Here is a 17,872-nt window from a genome sequence, read left to right as displayed (position 1 = left end):
GCACATATGTCCTACCATAAAAAAATTTAAGTATTAAATTTTTTGTAGTTACTGTTCAGTTACTCATGTAGTATTTATCAATTGATATCATAAATTGTAGATGGAACTTTTAAGCATTTGAATAATGAAAATGACACATGTATAATTAAGAATGACTCCTTTCATGGACTTTGGAAGTGTATGCATCTGGTTCGTTCTTTGTAATGGTTTATTTGATGTCCTGAATCATATGGTATATAGATTTGTCCTTTATACAAAACTATTCAAAGTTTTTATGTTTGTTGACTAAATTTCTGTCCAGGTAGGTTGATTTAGAAGTAATGTTTTTTTACTAAAGGTAATCTGACATAACTTAGATTTTAATTATTGGTTTTGTACAGTTAACATCAAAGGGCTTTGACTATCGCATTCAGCAATGAGCACTTCAACAAACAAGTGAACCATATCAGAATCTTGGATAACCCTGTTATCCTGTTCCACATAGTATACACTGTAGGGAAAGGTTATTTTAGACCAGGTCATATTTAGAAAAAACAGTTACTTTTTCAGGTACCCCCTAGAGTCCCTTATGGCTTCCTGTAGAAATGCCTGCTTTTCCAGCTATATTGGTTGGTCTAATAAAAGACATGATAAATTATATTACATTGTTTGACGAACTGTCGTCAATTAAATCTTTACTTGGAATCAAGATTACTATTGTAGTGATGCTATAATAGAATGTTAAGTATATTTTAAATGCCCTTAGATTTCTGATACACACATCCCTGTTTTTAGTTAACACTATCACTTCATCCCCACAAGACGTGATTAAGTCTTTTTAAGTGTTGGTCGTGAGATTCTTTGGAATTAAGAGGTTGAATTTACTGGTAAACTAACTTCTGCTGAGGTTATTGCTTCTCTCCTTCAGAGGAGTGTTAGTGATTTTTCTAACTGGAAAAGAAAATAATGCTGGCACAAGTATGCTATGGCAGTGTAAGGGGAAAAGCAAGAAACATGTGAGAAAAATTAGGTTTTTAATAACAAAATAACTAGGATTTTAAGGACAGGTTCATAGACATAACAGTTCACAGTTGTTAAGTTTCAGAATGAGGCAGGATTTTTCCTGAAGATTTAAAAAAAAAAAAGCCTACACCTAACTTGAATATGTAGTTATTAACCACTAAGCTGTTGATATTTTTACTGCTCAGAAATAATGGTATCCACTTTTAACAGCACATGAATAATAAAAGTAATTATACATCCAATTAACAAAGTTTCTTATTGTCAGCATACTAATCTTTATGGGAAAGGTATCCAACTAAAAATGCTTATAGAGGGTCTGTAAAAGCCTTGCAGGACTGAATTTCACATATACTTACCTCTGTAGTCAATATTTGAAAGGCAATGGAAATGTTATCAATACATTTGATAAGGGGAATCAATACATCTGATTTCAACAACAGGCCTGGTGCTCCCAGCTGGTGAGTGCTGTCAGCTCCCACTGAAGGCACTGAGAATGCTGCTCATCTAATAGGATTAAAATTCTGTGTTGTCAGTTGCTCAAAATATTTTTAGATGCAGCAAGTTTAATAAGGCTGAACTTTTTTTTGTCATTGGAAAGACGAGTATGTTGTGAGACTGGTACGTACGTGTCCTAAAGTGAGAATTGCAGGAAATGGTCTGTGGCAAACTGTCAGCATAAATTGGCTCATTTAAAAAGATGCGCTCCCAAATATAAGCAAGATAAAAAAAATCATGTCAAAACCTTCTAGCATTGTGATGAAAATCTGTTTCTGGCTTTTCGTGATACAGTTTTGTCTTGTTTTGGTGAGATACTTTTTTTACTAGTGAAATCATCCTGTTTGGCTTTGGTATTTAAGGTCCCTAGGCAGGAACAAATTTTTGGCCTCAAGGAGCCTGGGGGGTGGGAATCTCATAGATGTGTACAAATATTTGAAGGGAGAGATGTACAGATGATGGAGCCAGGCTTTCTTCAGTGCTGCCCAGTGACAGGGCAAGAGGCAACGGGCAAAAACTGAAACACAGGAGATTCCTCCTGAATGTAAGGAAATGCTCTTTTACTGTGGGGGTGACTGAGCACTGGCACAGGGTGCCAAGAGAGGTTGTGGAGTCTCCATCCTTGGAGATATTCAGAAGCCATCTGGACATGGTCCTGGGCAACTGGCTGTAGGTGGCCCTGCTTGGGGGGTGGGTGGGGGTGGTGGACCAGATGACCAACCTCCAGAGTTCCCTTCCCACCTCAACCATCCTGTGATTCTGTGACACTGTCTGCTTCTAGTAGAGCAAAAGCCCTGATGTTTCAACCTCATCTCAGCTTTCGAAGATCTGGGGTTAATATTTAGCTCCTTAACTATTTCTGTTGCCTTATCTTTTTCGTCTCAGTAACACATTTCTCCGTACAGTTGCTATTTTGCACTTAAATTACTTCGTTTTCTTGTTCACACTAGAGGGAGCTCTCTGGTGGCCTTTCAGCTTACTCTTGCAGCTCTTATTTACAATTCTGAATGTTTCTGCTGAGAATCTGTTATCAAAGTATACAAGACAAAGCTGTATAAAATGTGTCTTGAACAGGTTTTATTTTCTAACAAAATTGAGCTTTCAGTTTATTTGTAGGTGAAGTCATGTAATACCAGATTGACAGCTTTGGCTGTGTTTTAATTTTGCCCAGCTGCAGCAGCAATGCAGGCTTCTGATGTGCATAAACGCAATACATATCGATGTTTCTGTTATGCTTGGCATTTATTTTGGTAGCTGTGGAGATATATTTGTAAACTTTGTATTATTTGTTGCTGTGATATACTCGGTTTCTATTTGGTATATATTTGGTTGATCCACAAGGAGTTTGTGATTGTGAGGGTTGCTTGAAGACTTAAGGTGAGAAAGGGATTTTTTTAGGAAGTTTTCTTAGGACATGTAATCTCAAAAATTCAACTTATTTCCACTGGTGAGTAGAAGCCAATGTTAATTGGGTGAGGTGCTTATTTTAGGTGCTTTTATCCAAGCCGATGTAATGGTTGTTAGGTTTGATAATAGATCCAATTTTTACTGCTTTTCATGATTGCCAATTTTAGACAGTGGCGTTAACCTGTATTTTTTTTCCTGCATAGTGTAATTTGCCATTCTTCTTATGTTGATTACAGTTTCTAGAAAAGGGTCTAGCATGTTAGAGGCAGATAAAGAGCAAAGTGAATTTTATTGAATTTGAGGAAGCAGTGAGAGTTTTCAGGTTTTTAGTCCAAATGAGAGAATGCCACATGTGTGAGGTAAAGCCAGTGCAGGTCTGTTGATGATGCAAGTTATTCTTTGCTATTGTCTAAAACCTGATTCTAAAAGTATTTGTAGACTAGATAGAAGCAAAGATTTTTCTGAAAATGTTAAGGTCAGTGATGACGAGCTGCCTAAATAGTCTTTCTGCCTAAGAAAATATGCAGAAAACTTAGGTAGGCAGTCTCTCTGCAGAGAGGTCCAGTGAGGAGTACTGGTATGACTTCTTTTGCCTCCCTTTACCTTGTGGACCCCAAAACACTACTTTGTTTCCAACAGAATAGTTTTAGTGACTGCATCTCGGGTGTATATACAGTTCTTGACACTTATAACAAAGGCAAAATATTTCACAATGGATGCCAAACTCTTTAATGCTTGACAAGTGTTCCTTCTCAGGAACATAATCTAGATTATTTTAGGCAGGTAAGCAAGCAATTACTTGACTTGTGCTTTAGCTCAGGAAAAAGCACAGATGAACAATTTGGCTATGGAGAATCTGTTGAATAAATGATATTGTAGATCCCTTAAATCATTGAGGTGGCTCACGAGGACCAGGTAGTATGCTGCATGGCCGTGTGGCACCTGTAACTGCTGCCATTACTGAAGGGGAAGTTCATATGAGTAAGAAGGAAATAGATGAGTTTGGATCAAAAGTCTGGGCATTGGTCTTGTATTCTAAATATTCACAGCATTCTTATGATGCCATTGTCATCTGACTTATGGGCGTGCAGGCTAATAATGTGTACAGTGGCAAGGATGATAAGCATAGTCTTATGTTGCCCCATTCATGTGAAGTTTTTGTTGTGTATTGGAAAAGGCTAATGAGTCTTGGCTCAAGACCAAGAGTTTGAGGATGCTTTCTATAAAGCTTGGGGGGTTTTGTTTGGTTTTTTCTTTTTTTTTTTTTTTTCTTCTGGAGATTGTACAGTTGGATATAAAAAGTATTCTGGAGTTTCCTTGCTTCTTGATCTTGGGAAGCATTTTTTTTTTAATAAAAAAAAAAGTCCTGGGAGAAGGGAATAATGTGGTGTTTTCATTGGAGCTATGACAGAAGGAGTTTGTGTGACATGGAGGATTGCAGGGCCATCAACCTCCTCCATGAATGCACAAGGCAATTAAAACAGCAATACTGGTAAAAGCCTATCAGACCTTAAATTTTGATAAATGGTAGACTATTGGAAGGGGCTCCACTCTGTATTGTTTTAGTTATAGGGTGGATCATAGATTTTCTTCCCTAAGGAAGAGAATTCTTGGTGGTGGTTTCTTTGATTATTTCACCATTGACTCGTTTCCTCAGGTAGTTGAGATCTTGTCTGCTATTTAATTTTTATCCAGACTTCCTCTTGTTCTGCTTCTTTTAAGTTCCCCTAATAGGAGGAGATAGAGTTGAAGTTTGTTTTTACTTCTCTATGCATTAATGTTAAATTATTTCTCTGGGCAAAGAATGCATCTTATTTTGTCTTTACAAATTCTGGTTAACATATTAATGAAGATGCTGTGTGGACTCACTCAGATTTTCTTAACAAGCTACTAATCAAGCAATAAATTATCTAAACAAGGAAAGAACTTGTTCTGCTTCTTTCTTTGTTGCATTTTGCAACTTTATTGTCGGCAGTTTTGAAGGAGAACTATTCCAGTGGAATGGATTAAACAGGTAGGTCGAATCATGTGTGAATGCTTTTGAGACATTCTTGCTTTTGTTCAATGTAAACTTTGCATATGTAATTCCTATACTCTGTGTGTTTATAATTAAGATCTTATTTGTTTGACCAACCAAACAAGAACTTCCTGTTAACTTCCTAGTGAGGAGATCAGCTGTGATTTCCCCCCATTGTTTATTTCCTGACTTGTATTCCAATTTTTCTTTTCTTACAATGAGAATAATGAGAATAGTTTCATTATAAGAATTCAACAAAATTCTATTAATATAAACTCTGTGGAACTTGGGGAATAATTTTGTGTTTGGATTTTTTGAATGTAGAAAATGAATGCAAAAAATATTCCAAGCTTTTAAATAAATAATATTTTCAGGTTGAAAATAATTTGTAAGTTCTAAGTGATTATTTAGGACAATCCCCTTAAAGGTCATATGTTTTCAAGGATTACAAAGGTAGTTTGCCCCTCTGCATTAATGGATTTTAATTTTTAAATTTTATACAACAAGACTTTTTTTGGTAATCAAGACTGTCAAACAGTTACAGATTTTACTAAACAGAAATTGGTGGCATTCACTTGGGAGTTAGTGGTAGAGGTTAGAGTTTGGGTTTATAGTAACTGCAGTGCAATTTCAGAAATAATTGTCTTCTGATTTAGTTCTTAAATTTTTCTTTAAGAAAAGAATACAGTAACTCATGTGAAAGATGGTGGAAGTTGCGAAGTTGGCCATTTAAGCTTAAAAACTAAAAAAGATGAAATTAAAATAACCTGTGTCTATATTGATATAGTGTTGGACAGGATTACTTATTTGTACAGGGAGACAGAGGCCCCATAAAATAGCATGGACTTTTAATTGTCATTGACTGAGGGATGAGAAATTATATTCCCTGTTTAATGCATTTGAGGTACTTGAGGAAAATTAAGTTGTAGGAGGCTCTGTTACGAATTTTCTTACTCTTTTGAGCCTTTAGGCCAAAAGTGCATGAAGGACTTGATGCTTCTAAATGACTGACAAATCTAACTTTCCTTATGTTGTAAGCTCTTGGATTCCACTGTGGTATTCTTGTATTCAGTCCAGAGCTTACGTTTGGCCAAAGCATGCCACTTGCTAAGTCATCTAGTCTTCATCTGAAGATACCAGGAGATGGAAAATTCACTATTGCCATTGGTAGTTTTTTCCAACGCTTAAATATCCAAGCTCTTTAGAAAAATGTTTATGGCTTATTTTTTCAGTAAGAAAGGTGTTAAATAAAATGATGATACTATTTATGCAATAGAAGGCTAAATAAATATACTGTTGGCATAAGCTCACTTTGAGGTGGTTGACTTTACATGAAAGAGTACTAAAGAATGTAAATAAAAGACTATAATGATGCAATGGTGGAAGTACCCCATACGGAATACATTTACAATACAAACAGATATAAAAACATTGAGCGCATAGGAAATAAAGTGAGTAACTTTGAGATGCTTTGTAAATTCTTCTAAGTACCAATACACACATGAAGATATCTAGACACCTCAAGGTACTTTACCTCATTCTTTAAACTAAGTGGATGATGCTTTTAAAAACTACAGTTTCTTGTTAGAGCAATCAAAAAGAATACTTTTTTATGCATATACCTAAATGTATGAAAGCATAGATGCTTAGGGACATGTTACAAGCTGCAAGAACATAGGTACAAAAATAATACAGTCAGAGTAGGAAGAAATGAAGACTAAACAATATGCGATTTAACTAATACTACAAAAATTACTCTAGAAAAACTGTTTTCAGATACTTTTTCTACAGACAGCTTTATTATACTGGGTTTACATGATCCATTTTTTCAATATTTGTATAACATCAGAAAATAAAACAAAAAAACCAACCATGTGCTACCAAACTGCTTTGAAAATGTCTGTTTAGGATTAATTTAGAGAATTCTTTCAACCAAAAAGTATGTGTGTATATTTATCACTTTAATAAAGATATATTCAATTAATTTTGAAAACCAGAGTAGAAAATTAATTTCCCTCCCACAGTCTTAATGAAGAAATAAAGAAACTAATTTCCTATTGCTGTTAGAGGGGTAATCCACTCCTTCACATATTAAGAAATTAATGTAACACATCCAGTCAGCCAAAGAGTCTCTGATTTTTACCCTCCCCCCAATCTCTTACACCAGCTTATTTTGTATAATACAATTATGAAGAACAAAATTGAAAGAGACTTAAGTCTTTTTATGTCTTTCAGATGTCAATATGTGCTAATTTTAGGTCTGATGCTGTTCCCAATAAAATCATCCATTGAATTTGATAGTACTTGCTAGTTTTGGTTTTCTTTTAACAAAAAAAATTTGTTTAAAACAAACAAACCCCAAAACAAACCACAACCAAACACCCCCCACCCTTTTTAAAAAATGCCAGAAAAATGTTAAGGAATAATTGTGACTGACTTTATATACCTTTGTAGCATTTCTGGGTTTTTTTTAATGTGGTCAAAAGGTCATCCTTTTTATTTGAGCTAAATACAGAAGAAAGATATCTTCTTTTAAATAAAAATTGTTTTGAATCTGATGCTATTTTTTTGTTATGCTAGGAGTATATTTGAGCAGAGTTTTATAATTGAAAAACCAGGTCAACAAGTTATTTAAGGTATTGGAAATGGGTATGTGAGAGATGCTCAGAATTACAGTACTAGAAATTTTTTTCTTGTCTTAAGACAGACTTTATTTTACATATGTAAGCAGCTTGATTTTTTTTAATTTTTTTTTTTTTTAAAACAGCACTCCCAGCACAAGTGAGGCAGTAGCTGACAGTACACTCAGTGTGAGTGCAGTTCATGTCCTTAAAGTAGGGAAAAAACCCTATGAGATTGTGTTACTGTTCCTTTAAGGAGGCCGTTCAGATTAAAAAAAAAAAAGCGGGGGGGGAGGATCTCAGATTAAGGTTTTGAAACTTGTTACTTGTAGCAGACTTTTTTGGGGTTTAATCTTTTTTTGATGGTGAGTGTTCAGCAAAGCAGTTGATTGTGTACATAACTTTAACTTGTGAATAGTGCCATTGATAGCAAAAAGCTAAAGGGTAAGTATACATTTAATTGCTTTCTTGATCAGGACTCCTTCTGCAACACGCAGAACAACTGAGCTTTGTTACCCATCACTGGTTGGTTGGTTTGTGTGAATGTGGCATAATTCAGAAAGCAAGGAGATATCCAGAGCAAGAAGCAATGAAAATACAGCTGCTCTAAGGACAAAGGATCTAATACATAAAGCTTTTTCGAAAGACTTGAGACCATAGAATCTGAAAGGATTTAAAAATCAAAGACAGGGGGCCAAAAACATTTTTTTTTTTTTTTTGTATGCAGGGATGATGGAAAGCAATTAATGTCCCTCTTCCCACCCCCTGGTTTGAGCAAAAGTAACAACAATAGTGTAGGAAGACGTACGGACCCATTTAATGTGGGAGGAAGAGAAGCAGAACCCTGGTGCTGAGCTCTATTCATTTTTTAGCTTCCAACTCTGGCCTTGACAGGAATAAATCTCATGTTACTGGTGACAGTCCAAATTATGTCCCTGTCTATTAGATCTGGGTTACATATTTCAAAACTTCTGCAAAAGAATGCTTTCTGAATTGTACTTCGGAAAATATTACATTTCCAGGTATCATTGTTTCAAATAAATATTTTAGGTTTTGCCAAGTAAATCATAGGATTACAGGGGGGGAAAAAAGGCAACTCATTCCACAGTGGCTATGTTATGTTTCCATAAAATGTGATTTATGTGTAACATTACATATACATAACTATTTGCTATGAACTTTATTGAAAGACAGTTTACAATTTACAGAAATGATGCTTTCATGGAAGTTCATGCTGTTGTTGAAGACAGTAATCCAGGTGAAATGCAAACAATCTTTGAGTCAAAACCAAAATTTTTGTGTACATTCATATTTGAATTTTAGCATAGAGGAAAATAAGTGAAAAGGGTCTCTATATCAGCTTCAAATCTGTGTTTTGTTTTCTTTTAAGATGGGACATATATTTTTACAAGTCACTTAGATTCTTCTATTCCCCTTGTCCAGGAAATAAAATAGTTACTGGAAACCTATTTATTTCTCATGTTCGTTATCCCATTTCTTTTTGCTTCTTTCAAGTTTGTTCAAGCAAAAGTAATGGATCCTAATAGCCAGGTATTAGATGACTTCAGCTTGCATTCCATGTTAAATGTAAATCCTTGATAAATAAGTTCCTGCATAACTTTTCATTATAGTGCTCATTTTCACATCATACTCCTATTATGTTTTGCCTGAGTTGTATGACTTTGTATCCCCTTTCTTGCTCTTATATCTAGGTCTTCTTCCATGCAGCAGCCTTCTATGCAGCAGCTCAGCATTGACTTATTAATGATGTGAAGGTAATTACAAAAATGAATGTTAAGTTTTGCAGAGAACTACTTAATTGGTACAGTCATAAAGTGACACTATGGTTACCACATAAGTAATAAATAACAGCATACAATTTTGAAGCTGCTCTTCGTGAAACTGTTTAAAATGTTGTGGTGGTTCTTTAAATAGTGCCATTATAAAAAAAAAATTGCCGGATATAGTATTTTTAGTTTTAATTCTCTTACCATTTTCTATGAAAATTGCAAAGAAGAGTTGGACAAAACATTTTGTATTATCTGATCTTCAAATAATCCAATTGTATTTAACATGCTATGCTTGTTGTGTTATTGGCTCTTTTTTTCTTGAAGTCAGTGGGAGTGAGAGCAGGATTTGAATTATAAATATCTAAGATTTTGCAGTTGAAGGTCAAACTAAGTATTTGTGTAAAACAAAAGGTCAATTTCATTGAAAAGTGAAAATCCACTGCCAGATCTTCCTGAACAGATAATATATTCCTGTTGTATATTTCCACTAGTCATCCAGTAATACTCAAAACAGCCTTGAAGACCTGTTGGGGACAACACAATCTCAACTAACACACTGCTCAGCTGCTCCACTAGCTTAAGCCTTGTATGTGTTAGCTGAGGATTTTTGTTGTGATATGCCTGTAAAGATCCATTTGTGATACATAGAAACCCCAGCACTCCAACTTATGAGCATGACCATGGTGGTAGCTGGTGAGGTTAATGAGGACTAGCTTGATCATGCATTAGAAGGGAGATTTGCTGTTACATCAGCACAGGAAGCATTCAGGAGGGTCAGTGTCACTGCAGGTTTCCAGTGTTACTGGAATCAGCCTTAAGAATATTCCTTTGGGACTCTGTGCTGATGAAGCTGCCTAGCCAAGAAAACAAAGGGGGTTTTTATAAGAAGTTATTTGACTGAGTAAGAGTATAGTTCTGATCATCATTCTACTTATCTTTTTTTGTATGTGCTGGTTTTGGCTGGGATAGAGTTAATTTTCTCCATAGTAGCTAGTATGGGGCTATGTTTTGGATTTGTGCTGGAAACAGCATTGACAATACAGGAGTGTTTTCATGATTGCTGAGCAGTGCTCACACAGAGTCAAGGTCTCTTCTACTTCTCACCCCACCCCACCAGCGAGCAGGCTGGGGGTGCAGAAGGAGTTGGGAGGGGGCACAGCTGGGACAGCTGACCCCAGCTGACCAAAGGGACATTCCATACCACATGACGTCATGCTCAGCATATAAAGCTGGGGGAAGAAGAGGGAAGGGGGGGACATTGAGTTATGACATTCGTCTTCCCAAGTAACTGTTAAGCATGATGGAGCCCTGCCTTCCTGGAGATGGCTGAACACCTGCCTGCCCATGGGAAGCAGTGAATGAATTCCTTGTTTTGCTTTGCTTGTGTGTGTGGCTTTTGCTTTCCCTATTAAACTGTCTTTATCTCAACCCACGAGTTTTCTCACTTTTGCCCTTCTGCTTCTTCACTTTTGCCCTTCCCACTGGGGGGGAGTGAGCGAGCGGCTGTGTGGTGCTTAGTTGCCAGCTGGGGTAAAACCATGACACAAGCACATACTATTTCAAGTATCCCATTTAAAAAAAAAATTTTTTTTTAACTTAAGTGGTTTGGAAATATTGATTTTCATATAAAGTATTTCTATCACTTTTGTTCTAACAGAGTTGGGCTGTATACGTCCCAAAGTCAAATCACTTGTGTGTGTGCTTTAACTAGCAGTTAAATGATACGGTTTAAGCAAAATCAAGTAGAAAATCTAACTTACTGTGCCAAAAAAACACTGTTTGGGGAAAAGTAGTACAAACTAAGGCAAAGTACTTGTATGCTTCAGAACTACATAGCAGGATGTATAAGATAAGGAAAAAAGTACCAGATACGCCTTTAAAAAACAAATTTATTTTCTGGGTCCTATTCAGTTTAAAAGTGAGTTTACGCGTGGTGTCACTAGAGGGCATAGTTAAGAATGTGGGGGTGCATTAACTGCATTTGCGTACTTCGAGATGAGCGTGCTAAGCATAACGTCTTTCTGCCCGACGGGTGTCTGCTCCTCTCCTGCTTTCCGTCAGGGGGAGCGTGGTGCGCGGGCGGCAGCGTTCGCGTCTGGGAAGGGGTGAGGGCTTGGAAGTACAGCTCACTTCCAGGGAGGTTTACGTTTCAAACTGAAAAGGGTTAAGCGTAACAAAGTAACGTTAACTGTGTTATGAAATTAATTGTATTATAAATGCGTGCTGCCTCTACCCGTGCCCCGTCGGCAGCGGGCGTGGGTCAGGCCCACCTGAGGCGAGCAGCCCCCCGCGGCATGAGGCGGCAGCCGTTGGCGGGAAGGCAGTGTCGGGAGGGAAGGGGCACTGTGGAGCCCCGGCTCGCTGCCCGGAGAACGGGGTAAGCCGGCGGGGGGATGCTGCTGCGGGTGTTGGAGGCGTGAGGGCGGCTGTTCCGGCTGGAGCATAACCCGCCTCCTCTCTGGTAGAGGGGGGGGGAAACAAGGTTTTAAAAAAAGCAATTTTCCAGCTGGGCCTGGGAGGCCATGGAGCTGTTATTTTTGGGCCTGTCCTGGAGAGAGCAGTGTCTTTTCTCGTTTTTATTACATAGGACTTAGTCTCTTGCTTTTCATATGGATTTGTTTATGCAATGCCCCATCTAGAGTCTGGAAATACTTACTTAAATTTCTAGTCAGGCCACTTACCTCTCAGCATAAGAACAGCTTCACTATGCTACAGGTCTGTGAGGAAAATACATTAATACCTGGTGCATCTTTTCTGTCAGCGCCACCTTTTCCAAGTCTGTTCTGCATCCAAATGGACAAAAAAAGTACATGAGAATTTCTCCTTCTTTTCCTTGTCCTTGCACTTGCATGTATACCCTCACTTAATTTATTTGATGCTTATTGTATTGCTTGTGTCTGATTTCCAGTGTGTTTCAGCCTACAGATAACTACAGCGAAGTGTTCCTGGTTTGAAACCAGGGTGTCTTTTCTGGTTTAGTTTCCTCTGATACGCCAGTGCCAGTTGCACGTCACTATAGCCATGGTGATAGTTTTTAGCTGAAAAAACAACTACTTGTGTAGCCAACAGCAGAGTGCTTCAAGCTGCAAAACTTATCCTCAGTAGGAAAGTTTAATTCTTGTCTTTCACTTAGGAATTTGAACAAATATGTAAAACATCCATATTTACTGAGTATTTCTAGTAAGATCTCAGTCATGTTGTCTCTCATGTTCATGGTAAAGGCTAACATGAAAAAAGCTCTAAAAATACTGTCTTCAGTATATTTATGTGTCATCTTAAAAGTGTTGCTGTTTTGGTTTCTTATGCCTTTTGCATTCAAGTTTTTATCGCTATGCCACATAATTATGGTCTTCTACAGCATCTTTACAGAAACAATCATGCATTCTGTCTTCTGTCCTGCAAAAATCCTGTGCCTGTTGATCGTGTATTAGACTGGGTACCCGAAGACGGGTAAGAACATCCACCTGTTTTCTGCAGTTTTGGGGATGCTGTGGCATGGAGAGGAGACATAAAACTCTGTGTCCTGGGTACAAGGCTGCTCCTTGCCTTCTCCTGCCGTTCCTGACCTCCTGTGGGAGCTGTTCGAAACCTGGTGCTGCAGAGACATCCTTACACTAACCTATAGCAGGATGCACATATATAGGATTAGGAAAGTGTCCTAATGATGAGATGGGAGGTTTTTTTTCACTGATGTCGACATTATCTGTGATGCTCAGGCAGAAAAGAAACACTTTTATTATGATATTATGCCCCATTGAGATAATAATTTATTTCCTTTTGAAGCTTTACCATAGGGATCCCAAAATATTTAATAATCATGTTAGTGTACGTTGTGTTGAGGAATTGTTTGTAGAGGAAAAAGTACTACTTCTTGTCAGACACATGTAAAAGTAGAGAGATGGAAAAAAAAAAACAACCAGCCTTCAGGCAAATCAGTTTTTTCTGAATATAAAATAGATATTTCCAAAATGTTGGAAAGAAGTTAAATATCAGTAGTGCCTGAACTTGCTGACACAGGAGACTGCATTTGCTCCTCCTGCTGCCATGTCCCTAATCTTTTGGATTAGATTTAGCCAAGAGAGCAATTTATTCCCGTTAATGAGACTGTCATGTAAGAAACACTCCACAGCTCAACATGGTTCTGAATTATGCTTCCATAGCAGGCAGCCTTCTTTAATTCCTAAAACTAAATTTCACAGATCTTTTAGATCTCTTCCATATGGGTATGGTTTTCTTCAATGCATTCCTCAGTGTAAATCTGTTTAATGCTACTATTATTTTGGACTGATCCCTTTTTTGATGGTACTCAGTCTAATTACTTCCTTGTTTTACATTTGGTTTAGTTATTTCACAACTATAACTACAAATAAGTAGCAACTACCCCATCGGAATGCTACCTGAATGTAACTGCTCTTTTTGCAGAAAGGGAGTGACATGTTGCAAAGGCGTTCTGAAAACTGCAGTTGCTGCTTGCTTTCTGCTGCCAGAGTGCTTCTACTGGACAAGGAAGTTAGTTGGAGCTCTCATTGCTTCTGATACCTTAGTCCTGGCACAAACATGTTTTTAGGAAATGATTTAATTTTTTTTCCATGGCTTTAGCTATAACTGTGGCGCATGAAGTACGAGGACAGCATACCTAGGTTGTCAAGTAGGTGGCAGTATGGTGTTTAAAACGAAGGTAAACTGCTTTTGGGCTCTCTAAAAGACCTCTAGATTTTTCTCTGTCTCTAAAATTTGGGTAAACCTGGGTTCTGTTAATCCCTTGAACAGATAATGTCTTTATAATAATAGATAAAAGGACGCTGACTAAATCTTGAATAATGTTAGGATTGAAAGGTTAGTGAGAAGGAGAATTTAATCCCACATACAAACATGTTGTAAGTAGGTACACATTTTTACAGTCTTAATTAAAGTGCAACTGTCTTATGTTTTCCTCTTTTCTTAATTTGAACTGAAATGAGTTAAGATATTTTTTCTGCTAATTCCTTAATAATCTTTTTTACTTGTGGTTTAAAAAATCTTCTGTTATTATCTGTCTTCTTACCATAGTATTGTCCTATAAAAGACAGATACAATATACCATGTAAATATTTTTTATTACAGAAGGTAAGGATCCTGAAAATGTATTTCTGTGTTTGTTAGACCTACTAACCAACTCGTACAATATGGAAACTTTAAATCACCCATTTTTTTGAAAATGCCTTAGCTGGCTAGCTTGTGAAAGATTATATATTTTCATGAGAAGAATTCAAATTACTGAAGGGATCCTCTTGTAATGGGGGAAAAATGCAGATCCCAAGCAAGGTACTACTTGGACAAGCAGTTCCAATCTCTTAAACTTCATCCAGAAATCAACAGGTAGCTGATTTGGAGTAACTGACAAGATATGCTTAAAAATTTCACCCTTCAAGTTATGTTTACTACAGCTCTGTATTTGATGGAGTACTCTTTACTGGATTGTGATCTAAAAAGCTGAATTGGAGCACTGTGGTAATTGCTTGAAACAGCTATTTTCCCATCAAAATCAAGTATTGCAGATGGAATAAGAAAGACTCTGAGGGACTTTCCCATATGCTTTCTGGGTCATCAGTTTGGTCTTCTCAGGAATGTGTTGTTCAGCTTCCCTTCATTATTTTTGTTGTCATACAATGAGCATACGTATAGCATGCTTGGCCGTTATATTTAGATGGGTTTGAAACACATTTAAAGTTGTTAACCGTATCACCATATTTTATAATAATTCACTTATCTGTACTCCCTAACAGTAGCTTCATTAACATGTTGAAACAGAGTTGGGAATGCAGTCTTACAAAATAGCATATAAAAACTTTTAGGCAAATGAGAAAAATAAAATGAACAACCCAGAACCATTACTTCTTGACCAAGACAACCTGAGGATTCTAACAGCTGAGAGTTCTTTGTCAATACTTTTGCCACAATTTTATTAAAACGTGAAATTTTAAGAGAGATATATCGCCAACCAGATTGTCTCAGATTACTAGTATCTAATGATGGTTTTGTCAGCAAAGATTCTAAGGCATGTTTTTAAGGACAATTGTTGTGCTCTATTAAGGAGGTAATGTTGGTCTCCCTCCCACAGAGGACACAATACTTTCCTGGGTTTTGACAAAGACAACTTTAGAACAAGTGTACAGCTTCCAGCACGAAAATCTTTACATTTATCTTGAATTTAAACATATGCCATTGAATTTAGGCCAGAAGCTTCTAATACCATAGATAAGGACAACTCAATGTGACTAGGACTATTTTTAATTTGGAAAATAAGAAATAATAGAAAGTTCACAAATCTGTTCCTTGGATAAAATGCGCTCAACTGTGGGATATCTACTATATGGAATAAATCTGCGATTTTAAGTCTTCAGCTTTTAGAGCAGCAAAGAACATCTTTGCTTTCTATAGTAACAGGCTATATGTTATGTTCACTGTCTGTTTCAGAATTTCTGTCATGAGCCCTCTAGACAATTCTGTCCTGTTTTGTTAAGGTAAACTAGTAAAACTGTGACCTCTAGTTTTAGGAAAGAGTATGAAAAAGGGTAGATAGAGTAGATATAGCAAAGCATTATTAATCCATCAGTAAAGGGATAGAGAATGTTCTTCAGAAAAGCCTTGAAGAAGCAGTCTGGTTCCACCAGTCTTCAAAGATGTATTGTCAAAACATAAACTGCATGCTGACGGTAATGTTGTACTTGACTCTTACACTATAAAAAGCAACACGTGATCCAAATTAGTGCTCTGGGCTAATTTAAAAATCCTGTAGTTGCAAGGTCAAGGAGAAGAATTACTGTTCCCTTCCATTTAGTAGAAGAAAGTTACAACTGGACTTTTGTGTGTCATTGATGAACTAGTGAGGTAGAAGGACCCTTTGCCTGACCTGGGGCAGCTGTTTTTGTGTTACGTGTATGTTCACCCAACTTACATTTATGCAATATATATACATGAACAAAAAAATTCAGTGGAATTTTAGTATAAATAAATATTTATTTAGAATTAAAATTAGTATAAAGTGATCCTTTAAAATAAGTACTTTGCATTGACAATACTACCTGATTTACTGTAAAATTCCAGTAAATCATACAATCTTATGCATGCAGAAGCCACAAGTCTGCCCCATTCTTCCTCTCAATGATTTTTGATTTAAGATGATATGACTACAAAAATACAAATATTAGATTTTTATTGTCTTCTGGTTTTGAGCCTTAAAGAGTCAAGGTTTTGATACTATCTTTTCAAGAAGAACATAATTCTTTGTATATGAAAACCAATATGCTGGTATATTAATCTTAGCTTTTAGAAACCAGTTGTCTTACAAGGTTGGCAATACACTTTTGAAAACTGAAAAGTTTGGGTTTTTTTGAAAATTTATTAACTTCTAAAGCTTTAGAAATCTCTGGAGGAAATACGTTTTTTTTGTATGATGCTATAATGATTTTTAGAACATCATGATAACAGATGACGATGAGTAGATGCAGTTAATATTTTTAACAGAACTAGAGTAGAGGACCACTGTTACTTTTAACAGTAACTTTTAACAGAAGTAGAGAAGCATCGTTAACATACAAGTTGCATGGCGGATTATCTTCTAGGAAGGAAATATTTTTGCTAAATAGCACCCTGTTGTATGCAGATACATAATTTCTGTAATTGCTAGAGGTAGTGCTTTCTTTCCCAGAACCTGCATTTTTGTGAAATGTTCAGATTATTTGCTGTGTTTGATTTGTATGTGTGAATTAAGCCATTCTCAGCTAAAAAACTAAACAATTCCCAAGAGACACAACTTGAAAGGAATCAAAATAGAGAATTAAACCAACGCAGCTCATTCAGGAGAGCATGTTATATCCTGTTACCCGCTATGTGTTCCTCATGGGCAGCGTACACCACTGTCAGCACTCTGGAACCTGAAAGGCACTCCCGGCATGGTGCTAACCTGCCCACAGAGCTTTTTCAAAGCTCAAAGGAGTTACACCTTCTGGACCTCTATAGATGAATCGTGGGTGGGCAAATCCAGTGTGTTGGTTGGATGTGGGTGATGTCTGGTGTATTGAAAGGTAGCTCGTTTTCCTAAAAGAATGATATATATTCCTGCTGGAAGATGTGGGATGGAGGAGAAGCATTATAACCTTATATTGAAAATGAAAAATAACTTACTTTTCTATAAATCCTTAAATTGAAAAATTATTTAAGACAATATCAAACATAACCACATACAATATCTTTCAGCCTGTAAAAGTTTAAAAATAAGTAACCCTACCTACAGAAAATCTCTGAATCTAAAATAGAAAAAAAAATTGTGATAGGGAGAGTGCTGTCTTCAAATTTTTTTTTAATCCAAGTGAGCCCAGGAACTTTAAGATCCTTTAACTCTCTTGATCCAGTAAAATAGGTGTTAACCCGCTTAAACACTTACATGATGGATTCTTAACAAGTCAGTGGTTCTTACACAGTGTAGCTTATTTTAGATTTCTTGTCTGTTGTTGTATCTACATCGGCAATGTACCAAGTTTTCTTATAGCCCAAATTTT

The sequence above is a fragment of the Mycteria americana genome, chromosome 5, assembly GCF_035582795.1.
Source record: "Mycteria americana isolate JAX WOST 10 ecotype Jacksonville Zoo and Gardens chromosome 5, USCA_MyAme_1.0, whole genome shotgun sequence".
Classification (NCBI taxonomy): Eukaryota; Metazoa; Chordata; class Aves; order Ciconiiformes; family Ciconiidae; genus Mycteria; species Mycteria americana.
This window is presented reverse-complemented; position numbering follows the sequence as displayed.